At 36.9% G+C, this 17,350-nt stretch overlaps 1 pseudogene; it reads left to right on the top strand.

Moving 5' to 3' along the window:
- The first annotated feature begins 2,622 nt into the window (after positions 1 to 2,622).
- LOC127546767 (phospholipase A1 member A-like) lies at positions 2,623 to 16,991 on the top strand (annotated as a pseudogene).
- The last annotated feature ends 359 nt before the right edge of the window (positions 16,992 to 17,350 follow it).

The following is a 17,350-nucleotide window of genomic DNA, read 5'->3' as shown; positions in this document are numbered from 1 at the left end:
CTTTGTAAACATGATGGGCCAATAAACCTTTCATTGTCCCACTCTCCCTCTTAACCAGCACATTTGAAAACCCCACTACCTGCCATATGAGGTAGACAAATTGGCAAAATAAAGTCCCACTTTATAAAAGAACATTTAATGAAAGTTTAGTGTCTGTGCTGTAAATTTGCAAACAGCTGGATACACCTTTAAGTTCCCTTGACGTCTTGTATTTGGTTAATACATGGCCCTATAAACTCGGGCCTCACTGCTTGCTAATGAACAGAAAGGGGACAGGCAGTCATTTATAGAGGCTCCCAGGTGCCATATGCCACGAAGATGGCTACGCTATGGAATATCAGGCCTGTCCTTTGCAGGAGTGGGATAGCAGGTAGAGTATGGGTTCCAGAGTTAAGGGACTTGGGTTCAAATTCCATCTTTGGACTAGTATGTGGACCACAACATAACATTTTCATTCTTTTTGTGGTTGTTTGCTTGCATTTTTTTTTCTTTCTCAGTTCTTTTTTTTTCTTCTTGATCCATTTTTTCTTGTACAGCAAGATAATTGTATAAATATGTATACCATATATTGGATTTAACATATTTAATATGTATTGGATTGCCTGCCATCTAGGGGAGAGGATGAGGGGAAGGGGGAAATTTTGGAACACAAGGATTTGCAAAGATAAGTGTTGAAAAATTACCCGTGCATATGTTTTGTAAATAAAAAAGCTTTAATTAAAAAAAGTTTCCTAAAAAAAAAAAAGAAAGAAAGAAAGAAACTACTACTAGCTATGTGATATTGGGCAAATCATTTAGCAGAGTTCCTTTTTAACTCTAAATCTATGATCCTTTGTTCTTAGAGGTCTCTTTACATAACTCAGCTCAACAAGCATAAGTGAAATATAGGAGATACAAAGACAAAAAATTCTTCCCTCAAAAGCTTCCATGCAAAATAATTTGGAGGGAGGAAAGGAGATACCCAGAAAAGCTTCCTAAAGGATATATCACCTTAGACAGACTTTAAAGGAACAAGGAGCTCCATGAAACTGAGGTAATGGAAGGAGTTAATTCCAAACATGGAGGATAGCCCTGTAAACAACAGCTATTAGGCTAATTTGACTGGAATCCACAGAGCAGGTAAAGGATAATAGCATATATTTAATCTAGAAAGGTAAGTTGAACGTCAGATTGTAAATAATAATAAATGCCAGATAGAGAGGCGTCTATATATTTCATTCCAGAATCAATAGGAAGCCAGTGAAGCTTCTTGAGCAGAATAGTGACATGGCTATATTTGTGCTTTAGTAATATCAATCTGGCAGCTGTATGGAGGAAGGTTGGAAGAGGAAGAGCAGAAGCCCCTATGAAAATTTAAGAACTGGACTAAATTCCTGGAGGGTACATGTAGCATTAACCATCAGCCCAACAGGCTATTCCTGAAGTCAAGGAGAATGAGATCATGGCATCTTTCCTAACACAAGGTACAGAAATGACTAGTGGGCTTTGCTTCTAGATTATAGACATTTTGCCCAGAATAAAAGTAGCAATTGAGTGCTTGTCAATCAATCAATTCATCCATTCATTCAACAAGAAAGAAGAAAATGTCGGAGGAAAACATGAACCCTGTTTCAGGTGGTTCAGCACTTGAGTAGTCCCTTGTGCTGGGAAGGCCAGCCCTCCGCCCCTCCATAGGCCTGTGATACAGGGATGTGGTCATTATTATTGTTGTTGATTATTTATTCTGAAGGGGGACCCGAGAGGGATGCCCTGACTTGCACACGAATTGGTTCCAAGTGAGGCTGAGTTACCCAAAGTCACCAGTCTCTCTTCCAGAGTCACCACGCCCAGGGCAGGACCAAGCCGGGAGCCTGGGATGCAGCCGATGACCTTGACCCTTCCGTGTCTGACCTGGCTCTAAGCATTTCACAGGGCCTGCTTCAGCCCCCTTCATAGATGTCAGAGCGAACTGTTCTCACGCCCTCATTCTGCTGGGGGAGGCCTTCATGTGCTGGGGAGAGACGTCCCCTAACTCACTCTCTGTCCGAAGCCTGCTGGTTATTCTCAACCTGGCACAGGCTCCCTGCGGGGAGGGTTTCCCGGCTGCTGCAGGGGACAGCTTCTGGGAGCCGTTGGTGGGTAATCCGGGGAAGGGAGACAACAAAGACGCATCAGTGGCCCTGAAAAGGCCCCAGCCATGCTAGTCTTCCCTGAGTACCCCAGACACCCCACGATGCAGGGAAATGTGAAAATGTATAATGTATAATGCATTAGCAGAGTTTCTCACAAGAGATACATTTGTTCATTCATTCTTTCAAGTATTTATCAAATATCTATTATTCTCTAGGGACTATACTAGGTACTATGGATACAAAGATGAAAAAAAATTACAGGGCTTACATTCTACTGGGAGGAAGCAGCACATACACAGATAAGTAAATACACCATATACACAAAATAAATGCAAACAATATTAAGAAACCCAAAATCTGGTGCTTGTTACTACTGTGCATTTGTGGAAGTCTTTTAAAATTACTTGCATCTCAATTTCTTTATCCAAAAAAATGACAAGTTGGACAAGATGGTCTTAGAGGCCCCTTCCACCTCTAGATCTGTGATCTCTGAACTAGGGAGGAATCAGCGATGGCCCCATGTAGGAGGGGGTATTTGAACTGAGCCATGAAGTAAACTTGGGGTCCTAAGAGGTAGAGGTGAGTGGGGAGCAGGGACATTCCAGGAATTTGAATTAGGCTACCCATACCATGACATGCGTGCAGGAATCAGTCCGGGACAGAACGAAGGCTGAGGCTGTGCTTGCGATCAGGGCTCTATCAAGTGATAATGTAGAATTCTTCTAAGATCAGAAATCCTCATTAGATTGTAAGCTCCTTGAGGGCAGGAACTGTTTTTTGACACTTTTTGTATCTTCAAGACTTAGAACAGTACCTGAAACATAATAAGTGTTTAATAAATGTTTATTGAATTGAACTGAATTAAATAGGTGGAGGAATGTCTTTCCATAGATTACCTTCTCACACCTCAGTCTAGACTTTATATTTCTGAGAAAAGTCTTCCTTTGGCACTGCCTCCAAAACAAAAAAGATTTCTGCCTTTCCAGATAGCATGTGGGTATGTGCCAGTCCTATATCATCTCTACGGGGGGAGCATCTATCTTGAGACCTCTGTGGTTCACTGGGAACCACAGGGAAAGGATGGCAATATTGAAACGGTTCTCATTTATCATCATGAATAAAATATCCCCGGCTTAATATAATAAGCTGGAGGGCATCTAGAGGAAGGCATCTAAGATGATGAGAGGTCTGAAAACCATGTTCTAAAAGTTGAAGGAATTGGGGCCCCAAAAGGCACACTATTGTCCGTTTCAGATATTCTCGTTTTCAGATCTCTCTAGCAAGGGAGGCAGGGAGGAAGCAAGTCATAGTGGAAAGTGCAAGGTATTTGGAGGGCCCATCTCTACCACTGACCACCTCAGTGACCACTCTCAGAGCCTCAGTTTTTAAGCCTGTAAGCCTCTTCCAAAGAGAGAATTGAACTAGATGTCTTCTCTTACAGCTCTATATTTAAATCCACATTACTATAATCAGTCATCTCTGACTCAAAAATATTCAGAAAAGTATGATCTATTGAATAGTGAGCATGGAGTCAGGAACACCTGAGTTCAAACATGGCACTAGATACGTCCTAGCTGTGTGATCTTGGGCAAGTCACTTAACCTCAATTTGCCTCAGTTTCCTCATCTGCAAAATGGAGATAATAATAGCATAGTTCAAGGTTGTTGTGAAGAAAAAAATGAAATAACAATTGCAAACTATTTAGCATAGTATCCAACTTACATAATAAGTACTATGTGTTAATTATTGTTGTTGTTATGGTTGTGATTGCTGGGCTATTCTCAGTAATGTCTGAGAAATGGTGGAGAATTAGAAAGATTCCATTGGATTAAAAGAAGGTAAATGTACTGATTTTCAAAAATGGGAATAAGGTGTACTTCAAACTGCAGAGTGATGTTCTGTAGTGGTTCTATTTGGCTCTAAAATAGACTATAAAAAGAAGAATTTGTGGGGCAGCTAGTTGGTGTAATAGATAGAGCACCAGTCCTGAAGTCAGGAGGATCTGAGTTCAAATCTGACCTCAGACACTTAACACTTCCTGGCTGTGTGATCTTGGGCAAGTCACTTAACCCCAACTGCCTCAGCCAAAAAACAAAAAAAGGAAGAGTCTGTGAGTAATTAGGGAAATGTTAATCATTATGAACCAAAACAACTTTATCAACAATACATCATGTCAAGTCCACCAATACATAATTGGTGGACTTCTGAATTGCTCTACGTGCCATTCTGAAACAAAATTTGGAATTATGCAAAAAAGTGACTAAAATGTCCATATACTTTGATCCAGAAATTCCACTACTGATTAAGGAAACCAAAGAATAAAAGAAGGGTCACAAATATACCATGAAATTCATTATAACAAAATTAGAAACAAAGTATGAACTAATGCAACCATTCTGAAAAGCAATTTGAAACTTTGACCAATAGACTATAAAATTGTTCATACCCTTCGATCTAGCAGGTCTATTTCTCAAAGAAATCATAAAAGAAGACTCAAATGTACAAAAATGTTTGTGGCAGCCTTTTTTTGTAGTGGCAAAGAACTGGAAAGTGAGCAAATACCCATCAATTGGGGAATGATTAAGTTATGATATATAAAAATAATGGAATATTACTGTTCTATAAGAAATAATGAACAAGCTGATTTAGAAAAGTCTGGAAAGATTTACAGAATTAGAAACAAAGTAGGTACCTGTCAGTTGGGAAATGGTTTAACAAATTGTAATATATGGATATAATGAAATATTACCATTCCATAAAAAGCAACAAATATAAAGAATCAGAAAAACATGAGAAGACTTCTATAAACTGATGCAGAATGAAATAAGTAGTATCAGGAAAACAATATGCATACACTACCAAAGGAGTACAAAACTTTAAACAACAACAACAACAACAAAAACCAAAATAGCACTGATTATGTTGCCCAAATTTGCCTGAAGAAGAATTGAGAAAATGCAACTCACATTACTTGTGGGGTGAGATTCGGGGCAGCAAGCCATATTATGTGGGTGTGAGATATTGCATATACTATTGGAAGGTATGCTAGCTGTTTTTGTTGAACTCGTTTTTTCTCTTTTTCTTTTAAAATCTTTGTTGCCAAGGAAAGCTTTCTGGAAGGTGAGTGGAGGAGGAATATATTCGGAAATGAATGTAATATAAAAATAAAAGACATCAATAAAAAGTAATTTGAAAAGTGTAGTGGGGAAACAAAGAATACATCATGCCTAATTTCCATTTTTGACAGGATTACTAGACTGGTTGATTAGGGAAATGTTATAAACAAAGTATAACTGAATTTCAGCAAAGCTGAATCTCCTTATGGATAAGATAAGAGAGATGGAGAATATTTTATAGTGTAGCTAGGAAGATCCAAAACTAGTTGAATAATGAACTCAAAGAATGTTTATTAACATACTGATGTCAAACTTGAGGGAGGTCTCCAGTGGAATGACCTGGGACCCTGTCTTTGCCCTGTTGAGTTCAACATTTTTATCAATGACTTGCTTGACAATTATACTGATGATGCAAAGTTAGAAGGGATAACTCAAACAATACATAATAGAATTTAGATCCAGAAAAATCTTACCAACCAATAACAATCAATCAACAAGCATTTATTAAGCATTTACTATGTGCTGGGTATTGTGTACGATGTTAATAAAACAAAGACAAGAACAAAACCATTTCTGCCTTAAAGAGCTCATGTTCAGCTAAGGAAAACAATATGGAAACACATAAATAAATACAAAATAGATATAAAGACAAGATAATTCCAAAGGGAGACATTGGCAGCTGGGAAGTAGATGGATTTCATGTAAAAATTGGTGTGAAAGCTAAGCTTTGAGGAGGAGGAGAATTTCAGAGTCCTATAAGAAACAGAATACTGTGAGCAAGAAACAGCAAGTCTGCCATTTTGACTGGAATCAAAAGCACGATGGGAATAATAACATGTAATAAGTCTGGCAATGTAAAGTGATGCATAAACTAGCAAGATAAAAGAAAAGATGCAACAGAAAAGAATGAGGGAAAGATGGTTAGAAAAGCCTAGATGAAAAATATCCCAAGGTTTTAGCAATCACAAGCAGAATCTAATGTAAAGATGAAAAACAGAGCTACAAGACAAATATATGATGTGATATAGTGGCCAAAAAAAGCTAACTCAATTGTCAGCTGCATCTATAGAAGCATGATATCCAAAATAAAAGAAGGGATGGTCGTGTGGAAACTGAAGTGGAACAGGCTGTTGTGAGACACAGTGAATTCCCTCCTATGCCATTACTGTAAGAGACACAGTAAATTTCTCTGATTCTATCTGATACACATAAATCATATACAAATATATAAAAAACAAGAGCCATTTCCTCATTATATTAATTGTCTAATCAAATGAACAGGTAGTCCTCAAAAGAAGAAATCCAAACTATCAACATGCATATGGGAAAAAGTTCCAATTGATCAATTTAAAAAAAAAAAAAACTCTTAAATTCTACCTCATACCTTCAGAATGGCAAAGATGATAAATGAAAATGGCCATAATTGGAAGGACTATGGGAAAACAGGCCCACTGATGCATTTGTTGGTAGAACTGTGAATTTCTAGCCATTCTAGAGAGTAATTTGGTATCATACTAAAAAAAGTCACTAAATTGTACATATCCTTTGACTACAATACCACTCCTAACCATATACTCCAAGAGATCAAAGAAAAAGGCAAAGATCAAATATGTGCCAAAAATTTATAGTAGCACTTTTTCTTACAGCAAGGAACTGGAAACTAACAAAGTATTATTATTGGGAAGTGGCTAAGCAAATTATGATATATAAAGTATAATATGAGCAATGACAAAAGGGACAAATTCAGGGAAACTTATAAAGATTTGACTGAACTGATGCAAAGTGAAATGAACAGAACCACAAAAATAATTCATACAATACAATAATAATTCAGACAACTTTGAAAAACTAAAAGAACTCTGAAAAATGGAAGAACAAATCATGAAAAACCCAGGAAAATAATGATAAAATATGTTTCTCACTTGCAGAGAGAATGAAATGATGAGGAAAATTATGTGTATAAGATATATATTCTCAGATGAAACCAATTTTGCTTGATACTACTTATTTGGGGGAGGGAAGGGATTCATTAATTTTGGGTGGGGGAGAATTAGTGGATAGAGTAGGAGATAATTATGATTTTTCAAAAATTAAAAAGCATCAGCAAAACATTTTTTAAAAGAGCAGAAGGAAGTTCAGAAGGGAACATAGACAAAATAGTATTTAGTACTATCATGCTAAATTTAATATATTTTTTTTAAGTTGTACAACAAAAGAAATTTGGCATTTCAAACACCATTTCCCTTTCTTTTCTTTGTATATTAAAATATTCATATTTGTTGATATTTGACAGGTTCATAATTTTTTAAAATTCTAAACATAAATACCACATTTTTCAGTGTTAAAGGATACATCCCTCCTTTCTGTTAACAATAACAAGGCTCATTTTTGTTTTGTAAGGAGTTTATTGGTGTGTTTGGAAGGAAGTGTCTATGTGGTGAAAAAAATGTCCTTTGTTATTGAAAATGAGAGATAGCCACAGATTTTGAGACATATCTAGTCAGTCTGAGGTGGCAACAACCAGGAGAGAAGCAGCCTGCTGAGATCTCTCTGTCAGCTGCCTGAGGTCACTTCTCCTGCCTTCTAATGTACCTCCATTCTCTCCACTCAGCCCACTTGGGCCAACCCTTCTGAACTCCTTACAGAAATGGGTTTCCCCACCTCAGTCTTCTCTGGTGTGGAACACCATCTTCTCCAAACTCCAATGGAGACTCTAGGATCCTAGAACCCACAGTTCCCATAGTATCACAGCCAGTTGTCCAGGTCACCTTACAGACAGAAAGCATAGATAGAAGTGTAAACACTATTCTTGATTACAACCCATTCTCCATTTCTATAGGATCATAGATTTAGACCTAGAAGAGACGTAGGGATCACTTAGAAACAAGATTAAAAAGGATAACAGAAATAGAAGGAAGAGACTTCCATCCCTTCCACTTTATATAAGTGGAAATTGAATCTCAAGAGAGACAGTGATTTAGCCAGAATTAAGCAGAAGAGCTAGGATTCAAAATCAGATCCTTTTAACTCCAAATCCAACATTGTTCCACTGTACCCATATCTTCCCCAAGCCTTAGGAGACTACTCTTGCTACTCTAACATCAGCTTGTATAAAACTGCCTCCTTAATGGTTTCAGAGAAACCTGGGAAGATTTATAGGATAAATTGATGGAGAGTAAGATAAATAGAACCAGGAGAACACTGTGTATACTTAGTGACAATCTTGTAAAGACAAACAACTTTGAAAGTCTTAGGGATTCCTAATACCACAATGACCAATAACAATCTAAAAGGCCCCATTATGAAACATGCTACCCATTTCCTGATAAAAGTGACTTGAGTGCAGAATGAAACTTTTTGGGGGAAACATATCTAATGAAGAAATTTGTTTTTCTTGATTATATGTATTTATAAAAGGAGTTTTGTATTTATTTCTTTCTTAATTATAATAAGGAAATGGAAGGAGAGGTAGTGGATTTCTACTGATTGAAAAAAATTAATTTATTCAGGTCAATTCCAATAAATTTGTGTGGAGAGAGCCATCTGCATCCAGAGGACTATGGGAACACACTGTTGATCACAATATAGTATTTTCATCTTTTCTGTTGTTGTTTGTTTGCTTTTTGTTTTCTTTCTCACTTTTTTTCTTTGTGATCTGATTTTTCTCATGCAGCATGATAAATGTGGAAATATCTATAGATGAATTCTAGGGGAATGGTGAGTGGAAAGAGGCGAGAAAAATTTGGGAACACAAGGTTTGGCAAGATTGAAAACCATCGTTGCATACATTTTGAAAATAAAAGGCTATTTTCAAAAATAAATTAATTAATTTAAAAAATTTTAAGAAGCTAGCCCCTCATTCCCACAAGTAGTTCAAGCAGCAATGGTGTTGCAGGAAAAGAAGCTGTGAATCTCACTTCGATTCCTGTCTCAGGTGGAGTTTAACTAAAAGCTGTGTGGCTGGGCCTCCCTTGGGGAGTGTGGAAGTTTACATTGGAGAAGCAACAGCCCCAGACAGCTTGTGCAGAGCCATAAACCATCTCCCCTCTGCTGAGCTATTAAGAGCTTCTCCTATAACTCACTCCTTACCTCCTTGGTGACTCTGATTGCTTCTCTTGAAGCAAAAAAGCTACATGGAATAAAGTGGTGCCAGAATTTCAGTCATTAGAAGGTCTGTCTTCACATCTGGGAGTTTCTTAATAATGATAATGATGAAGATGACAACAGTGACGATGATGATGATAGCCTGTAACTTAAGGCTTGCAAAGAACTTTATATTTATTACTTCATTCAATCTTTAGAACAACCCTGTGACAATACTTTCTTTTTTATAGATTTTTATAGATGAGGAAACAAAAACTGAGAGAGATTAAATGACTTCCTCAGTCTAGTCTTTCTCATGCTAGTAATTAACACAGGTTGCAAACTAAGACTTTTTGGCTGTAAATCTAGCAACCTATCCTTTTTAAAAATAATATTTTTTCATTTACAAATCAAGTGATTTTTAAATACAATTTTGAGTTTCAAATTTTCTCTTTTCCTCCCACCATTTTCTCCTCCCCAAGAGGATGAACAATTTGATATAGGTTATATATGTGCAATCATGTAAAACACATATCCATATTTATAATTATATGGAAAAAGAACTAGAATAAAAGGAAAAAACACACAAAAGTGAAAATAATATGTTTCAATTCGCTTTCAGGCTTCATCAGTTCTTTCTTTGGATGTATATAAGCATTTTCCATCTTAAGTCTGTCTTGGATCATTGTATTGCTAAGAATAACTAATCAATCATAGCTGATCTTCACACAACGTTGTTACTGTGTACAATATTCTTCTGGTTCTGCTCACATCACTCAGCAGCAGTTCATGCAGATCTTTCCTGATTTTTCTGAAATCTGCCTGCTCATCATTTCTTATAGCACAATAGTATTCCACTGCATTCATATACAACTTGTTTAGCCAATCGATGGACATCCCCTCAATTTCCAATTCTTTGTCACCACTAAAAGAACTGCTATAAATACTTTTGCACCTGTAGGACCTTTTTCCTTTTTTATGGTCTCTTGGGGGTACAGACCTAATAGTGGTACTGCTGGATCCAAGGGTATGTCCAGTTTGAGTGCCCTTTGGACCCACTTCCAAATCCAGTATTCTATTCTTTTTTTTTTTTTTTTTTTGGCTGAGACAGTTGGGGTTAAGTGACTTGCCCAGGGTCACACAGCTAGGATTTGTTAAGTGTCTGAGGTCAGATTTGAACTCAGGTCCTCCTGACTTCAGGGCTGGTGCTCTAGCCACTACACCACCTAGCTGCCCCTCAGCATTCTAGTCTTTAAAGAATCTAGATCTTTCTCTCCCTGTAATCTTGACCAAGTTCCTTATCTTTCAAGCCATAACAGCACAGGTCTACAACTGGAGCACCTTACAACCCTCCTATTCCAACCCTCTTTATTCTTATTTTTCAAATGAGGGAAATACGGTTACTCTGGTAGAAAGAATCAAAGGCAGAAGTTAAAACAAGGACCTCTAATGCTAAACCTAATATTTCCTCTTCTGAAAAATGAGAAACATGGACGAGATAGTTCCCAAAATTTTGTACCATTTTGGCTTATTAGGAAACCAAGAGATGTGCAGGACTCCAGAGTTGTCTTGGGGATCCCCTGGCCACATAGGGGTACAGTGTTTCTTGTAGATTCAGGGGTGAAGACCCAAGTGGGAGACTCTTCTAAGCTAAAACACTTGGATCCCCGCTCCCAGCTTTCACTGGTCCCCGTGAGGCGGTAGCGTAATCCAGGCACTAGTCCAGGTACTTGAAGCCAAATAACCACTTGTGCTAAAACAGCCAGAAAATTGAAGTATAAGTGGTCAGAATTATTGCCTTAGGTCTGTATTTCCCACAAATTGTTTGAAGGGAAAAAGCCTAACTGAAAACTTTTTTTCTTTTCCTTCAATAATGTTGTGGGTGTCTGTGTGTCTGTCTGTGTCTGTGTGTGTACACACTCACACATGTGCCCGCGCAGACACTTAAGCATCATTTAGTGGTAGCAGAGAGTATAGACAGAGTCAGAAACCCTGAGTTCTAATCCTAGATCTGCCACTGACTGGCAGTTCTCAAACATTTTGTTGCAGGATGTTTTAAAATCACTAAGGACCCCTCTAAAGAGTAATTGTTTCTTTAGTTTATGTAAATCAATATGTCATGTAGAAACATAAATGCTTCAAGATTATTTTGAAAATAATTTGCACCTCGCAAAACTCCTGAGAGGTTTGGGGGAATCCCTGGGGTTTCTCAGACTTGACTTTGAGAATTACTGGCATTAAATAGTCAGTCTAATGGTTCTCAAATGGTAGGCTCCAAACTTATGAGTGGATATTGCAAGTCCATTTTTTCCAGCTTTGCCTCTGATTGCATTAGTATAGAGAATTCCTAGCGAGGAAATTCTCTTCCAGGATTATAGACAAGCAACTATTTTGCAATTTAGAGTCTTAGAAAGTTCCCTGGACTCCAGAATTATGAAGAATCAGCACACAAAGCAAAAGGAAAAATATCAGTAGACAACCCCTCCTCCATCCCACTTCTTTGCAGAAGTAGGAGGTTTAGAAGCATGGTACATTACACATATTTCAGACCTTTTCAATATATATTGATCGGTTTTACTGATTTTGTCTTTTTTTTCTTTAAGAAATGTTATTTGTTATATGAAATGCCTTTGTGAATGGGCAGGAGAGAGACAACGGAAGAAATTTTGGTAATATTAAAAAAAAGATATCAATAAAAACTGTTAAAGAAAAAAAAAAAAGAAAGAAAGAAAGCTACCTGGGGTGTTGAGAAGGTGAGCAATTTGTCTAGATTCACAGAGCCAGTATATTTCCAAGAAGGGACTTGAAACCAGACATTCTTGACTCAGATATCTGATTTCTATCTACTCTGACCAATGCAGCAACTGCATAAATAGGCAAATTTATTCTCTTTAAATTGAAAATTGTCTTACAAGTATAAGGCCAAAGCCCAGATGCTCAGAGTTTTGACAATCTGGGGACTATCTAGGTTACTCTGTGCCTGAACAAGACCTCCTCTCTGTCCAAAGTGTTTTCCCAGCCTCAGCTTGAAGGCCTCCCTTGACAGGGAATTTGCAGCTCTAATTGTGAAATTTCTCCTTAATCCAAGCCAACAGTTGCCTCTGTAACCTCCCCTCATTGCTTCTAGTTTTAGGGAACTAGTTTAATCCCCCATGACCTTGACAGGGTCTGAAATAACTGGAGTGAGTTACCATGTCTCCTGAAAATCTTCTCTTGTCTAAGCTGTAATTATCTCCTTCCCAACTTCCATGTCCATCTCCTTTAACAGGTCCTTACATAGGTGGTAGTGACATAGTAAATGGAAGCTGGAGCCTAGGCTTGAATCCTACCTATCTGTGACACTACTTTAGCTGTATAATCAAGTAAATGAATCTCTCTGAATTTCTGTATACACTGGAGATAATTTTACCTAAACCTCATGCTTTTGTGAGGCTCAAATGAAATAATGCATGTTAAAAACCCTTTGTGATCTTTGAAGTACTAAATAAATGTCTATTCTTTTTATATTTCACAGAAAAACAAGCTAAGGCCATTGACTGAGAGCTCACTCTCTTCCCTTATCATTTCTCATCTCTCTGAGATTGACCATCTCCTTTCTTCAGTGAAAGATGAAAAGGTTCCTTGTCTTTCCAAAGCCAGTCTCTACTACATGCAATTTTGAACTTGTCGCCTCCCACCTTCTCCAATAGACCGTTTCTGCTATATCATCCCAATTCTCTATAATCTAATTTCTTCCTATCTATCGATATCTCCTCTGCAGCCTACAAATGCTACTATGGCTTGCCAGTCTTCTAGAAAACTCTCACTTGTTCTGATCACTAATATATTTCTCTAACCCTTCTCAAATAATCTCCTTAAAAAGGTTGTCTAGACAAATGCTGAAGAGGATATGGAAAAAGAGGTATACTAATACATTGTTGGTAGAACTGTGAACAGGTGCTTGAACAAGTGCAAGCATTCTAGAAAACAATTTGGAACTATCTTCAAAGGGCTACAAAGCTCTTCATACTCTGGGATTACATTTGCAAGATTTCAGACATATTCTTACTAACCTTTATAAGATAAACTTCACCTGGTCAGGATCCCATTGTTCCTACATTTTAAGAGTGCTGAACCAAAGACTCGGAAAGACCTAAATGAATTGATGCTGAGTAACATGAACAAAACCAGAAGAATATTGTAGTCGTACAGCAACATTGTGCGATGATCTACTTTGGTAGATTTTGCTCTTCTTAGCATTACAATTGATCTAAGATGATTCCAAAAAATTCATCATGGAAAATGCAATCTACATTCAGAGAAAGAACTATGGAAATTGAGTGCAGATCAAAGCATACTATTTTCATTTTTTTGCTATTTTTTTATTGTGATTTTTCTCTTTTGTTCTGATTTTTCTTTCACAATGTGACTAATACAGAAATATGTTTAATATGATTGTACATGTATAACCTATCTCAGATTGTTTGCTGTCTTGGAGAAGAGAAAAATAAGGAAGGGAGAAAACAATGAACATCAAATTCTTATAAAAGTAAATGTTGAGGGAAAGCTAGATGGCACAATGATTAGAGTACTGGCTATGAAGTTGGGAGGATCTGAATTCAAATTCAACCTCAAACACTTACTAGCTGTGATTCTGGGCAAATCACTTAACTCCAATTGCCTTATCAAAAAAAAAAAAAGAAAGGAAAAAAAAGAAAGAAAGAAAAGAAATCACTCACAAAAAAAGTCAATGATGAAAACTATCTTTACACATAATTGAAAAAGATAAAATACTAATAAGTAGAAAAAACAAAAAATATAATTGGGAAATATTTAATAAAATTCAATAAAACATACACACTGCCCCTCACCAAAAAAAGTGTTGAGCCTTGAGTCAGGAAGACCTGACTATATATTCTGTCCTGAGTACTTAGTAGCTCTGTAACTTAGGACAAATCATGTAACCTCTCTGGGACTCCATTTCCTCATCTGCAAAATGGGGGTAATAGTAGCACAGAACTTGTGATAGGCATACCAAAAAAAAAAAAATCAAAAATCCTCAAGGAGCTTACAATCGAATGAGAAAGATAACATGAAAGTTAACATTTGGCTTTGTGTCCCCAACATCTAACATTATCTTCCATATCAGAGGGACATCCTAAGTGTTTATTGGTGGTGATGATGTTAATGAAAACACTGCCTGTGAACCAAAGATTTTAAGTTTTTTGCCTGAGATTATATGATCTTATGCAAGGTGTAATAAATTCTTTTTGGCAGCATCATTTGTGTTCACATAAATCACTAGAAATGAATAGTGCTCAATCTGGAACAACTTGAATGAACTGATGTAAAATAAAGTGAACAGAATAAAAGGAACAATTTATATAATAACTACAATATTGTAAAGATAATCAACTGTGAGAGACTTAGGAACTTGATCAACACAATAACCATACACAATTCCAAAGGATTCATGATGAAACATGCTCTCTACCTGTAGATCAAAAGCTGAGGAACACAGAGTACAGACTGGAGCATTTTTCCTTATCTTTCTGTCTTTTTCTTTTTGATGAGGGTGGAGGAAGAGAAGGAAACATGGCTAAAGCAAGAATCTGTTTTGCATGACTATACACATTTGAATTGTCTTTTGTTTTTTCTTGCTTTCTCAATGAATGAATAAGGGGGAAAGGAAAGAGAATTCATAACATAAAATAAAATGAAATTGAATTTTTTAAAAAAGAAATGAATAGCAATCATTTGCTTTAATAAGCATAGCAAGTATCTTCTGCTAGATCTGCCTATTTAAACTAGACTTTTGCTTATATATTCTTAAAGTAATGCTCTAAGCCCCAATTCCCAGTCTCAGAAACCCCTTGCTCAATTATAAATTACAAGCTGTCATGTTGTGGCCTGAAAAGAGACACCTTGCTTAAAATGTTAACAACAACAATAACAACAAAATCAGGAAAATACGTTAAAAGCAAACAATATCAATATCCATTTCCCAAAGCAAATTACCACCCACACTCCAATTCCAGGAGACCCAAATCCTTCCTTTGTGGTGCCCATGCAGACTTATTGATAAATCATTCCAAATTAGGGTATATCTCCTATTCAGTAAATACAGAAAAGATATTTCTTCTCAATACCTGAGTTACCAAAGAAATGAGGAGTCTTTAGGAATCTGCAACTGCCCTTTTCAGGATAGAAAAGGTAAGTTCTGCCCCAGGTGAGTAAACAAAAAATAACTACAGTAAGTCCAAAAAATCTTATATTGCCAGAAAGTAGGGGAAAATTCATTGAATTCATCACAATAGAAGTGGGGAGAATCTAAAACTTAGTGGCCATTTCTCTCCTATTTGAGAAGCAGTGTTATGTGGTAGATAAAGGACCAGACTGGGATTCAAATCCCGCTTTAGCCATTGAATGGCTATGTCAGTCAAGAAGCACTTATTAAATGCTTACTATGTGCTGAGTACTCGTTTAGTGCTCCTAAACGAGTCATTTAACTTATCTTAAAATCTTTTTCTTATCATAAAATGAAAATAATCATACTTCACATGGTTGTTGAAGCTTAAATGAGAAAATTATGTAAAGAACTTTGAAAAAATTTTAATTATAAAAGAGGGCATTTAGTGCATAACACATAGTAAATGATTAATAAATGTATTTAATTCATTTTCATTCATGTAAAAAAAAATAATAGCATTCTCTCCTCTTTAACCTATTTAACTAGTGTCTACTACCCTAGGTACCCATTCTTGCAAGAATGTAAAACAAATCTTTCGTGAATCCATCAGTGAGTCAGTGGAATTCTTGGGCATTAGGAACAAAGCTATCTCGGATTGATAAATTCATCCATATTCTTCTGCATGTGGCAGATGTGAAGGTGATAGCCTGGGTTTATGGATCCATGAGTATTTATTACTCAGCTGTGGACAATGTGATAAAACTCTGTCTGGAAATCTCCCAATTCATCAGCAATCTACTGGTGCTTGGTGTGTCATGGTCATCTATCCACATCATTGGGGTCAGTCTTGGAGCACATGTTGGGGAAATAGTAGAACAACACTATAAAGGCCAGCTGGGAAGGATAATAGTCTGTATCCTGCAGGGCCAGAGTACCACGGCTACCTTGAAGAATGACTGGACCTGGAGATGCTTTATTGTAGAAGCCATTCACACAGATACAGACAATCTGGGTATCTAGCTTCCAGTAGGACACGGGGACTACTTTGTTAATGGTGGCCATGACCCACCGGGACGTCCTTCATTTATTCATGCAGATTACAATATCTGATTTGTGACCACATAAGAGCCTTTCATCTCTATGTCAGTACATTGGAGAATTCCTGTCCACTCATGGCCTTTTCTTATACAAGGATTTCCTTTCAAGAGATTGTCTGGATTGTGCTAAAAATCAGTATTCCTGTATTCTTGTCCCAGAATCAGTTTAATGAAACAAGGAGGGATGAACATGGAAAAGCTTCCCAAAGAAGTGAAAGTCTGCCTCCTGACCACTTCCTAGGCTCCATACAATCTCTATGATAGTCTTGTGGAATTTAATTTACAGAAGGTGAGAAACAAAAACACCAAGATTGAAGTCACTCTGCATAAACGATCCAATCAGAAGAGAGGATGTGGACAAGGAAATGCAGAAATGCAGCATAAATGCCATAGTGTAAGAAAAAACAAAATCTAGACAAATGCAGAAATATTGTCATTGGGATCTATATTTTGAAAACACATAAGCATAGAGTTTCAAGGTTTAAGGAATCGTGAAGACACATTGCTCATAAGCACTTATCTGCTAATTCATATTTAATTATCAAAGCACAAAAACAAAAAAGAAAAATAATTTTGCAAATCTAAAAGTCCTGGGACTATTATGATTATTGTTGGGGAAGAGGATTCCTCTTCCTCCTTACCACGCTCCCAGTTTTTTAAAACATTCTGTGTGAGAGAGGTTCCTGGATGCCCTCACCCATCCTCATGCTCTTACAGAGTTCTTCAGGTCCCAAAGCCTTGTGCAAACATAGCAGACCTCCAAAAAGGATTTTT

This window comes from Antechinus flavipes, chromosome 2, assembly GCF_016432865.1.
Source record: "Antechinus flavipes isolate AdamAnt ecotype Samford, QLD, Australia chromosome 2, AdamAnt_v2, whole genome shotgun sequence".
Taxonomy (NCBI): Eukaryota; Metazoa; Chordata; class Mammalia; order Dasyuromorphia; family Dasyuridae; genus Antechinus; species Antechinus flavipes.
Note: the sequence above shows the minus strand (reverse complement) of the source record. Positions and strands in the feature narration are given on the sequence as shown.